This window comes from Dipodomys merriami, unplaced genomic scaffold (assembly GCF_024711535.1).
Source record: "Dipodomys merriami isolate MVZ:Mamm:240054 unplaced genomic scaffold, mDipMer1.0.p SCAF_1338, whole genome shotgun sequence".
Classification (NCBI taxonomy): Eukaryota; Metazoa; Chordata; class Mammalia; order Rodentia; family Heteromyidae; genus Dipodomys; species Dipodomys merriami.
The window spans coordinates 51,135-52,516 of record NW_027202647.1 but is presented as its reverse complement, the minus strand read 5'-3'; positions in this window follow the sequence as shown (position 1 = coordinate 52,516).

The following is a 1,382-nucleotide window of genomic DNA, read 5'->3' as shown; positions in this document are numbered from 1 at the left end:
TATAGGAACATTAATAGAATATTTGACATGTACAAATTGAATTACTATTTATCTAGTCTTTCTAGTATAATATTGTACGCATAAATATATAAATATAAATAAAATAAAAAATGATATATAATTATGATTAATTAATGGAGGCATAATATTAGACCAAATAATTGGTAGTAATAGAATATATAATTGGTAGTAATAGAATATATAATTGGTAGTAATAGAATATATAAAAATAAGATGTAGACATCACTTTATATAGAGTTATACACTAGATTCTACATAAATGTCTGTCTCTCTCTGTATACATTTATTTATAGATGTATATTCATATGTAAATACACACACACTGCAATCTACATATCTATCTTTTTATATATTGGCCACTCCTAGGGCTTCATCTCAGGTCCTGAAATTTGCCTGAAAACTTCATTTGCATCAGACTGGTGTGCTAACATTGACCCATTCATGAAGTTGGCCTGCTAGGTTTTGAGTTCAAATCACAGAACTGCCAAAAACTTAATCCTAGTGGAAGAAGCCAATTGTCCCACTTGTTTTCCTTATGGGTGTCAAAATTCCTGGGTCTCAGGAATGATGTATAATACATAGGCAAATTTATGTCCTATGTAATAGGATGTAAAAAATGTTATATGTGTAATCATACTCACTAAAATACATAAGAAATACATAAAAATAAAATAAAATGAATAACTACACTAACTGCAATATAACTAAACATGGGTATGCAAATATAAATCATGTATTTAAAATGTATATGAATATTATTTTTTGAGTGCTAAGACTTGAATTCAGGCCCTGGGAACAGGCCTGACTTTCTTGTCTTCCAGCATGGTGAGCTTCCCCTTCCCCGACAATGCTGCAGATTTTCCCAAAGTCTGAATTCAAATCCCAGGCCTGGCAGAAAAAATGGCGTGAATTCCAAGCTAAGAAGCCTCATTATTTTATAAATATTTTTAATGAATTTATTTATTTATTTATTTTTATTTTGTCAAGCACAGGGCTTGAACTCAGGTTGGGGCAACTCTGCCTCCACTTTGATCGCTCTAGGCTGGGGTGCAACCACTGGACCCACAGCTGAACCTGGGTTCCTGGGCCCCAAAGATTTACAGGAAAAAGATAAATAAAATGACACGGATAAAAATCTGGCAACTTGCAAATGGCTATCTGTTTTACATTTGTTTTTTTTTTTTTTGCAAGGTGACCATCTTAGGTCTGAATAACATTGATGAAAAGTTTTGTAACCTGACATTGCTGAAGGCTGGTGGGCTACCAGGCAAGCCATAGGTCAACACAGCAACATAGGCCCTGTGATCAAGGCCCGGTCCTGACCCCTACCAATGGTGGGAGATCCTAAGAGTCTCATTCCT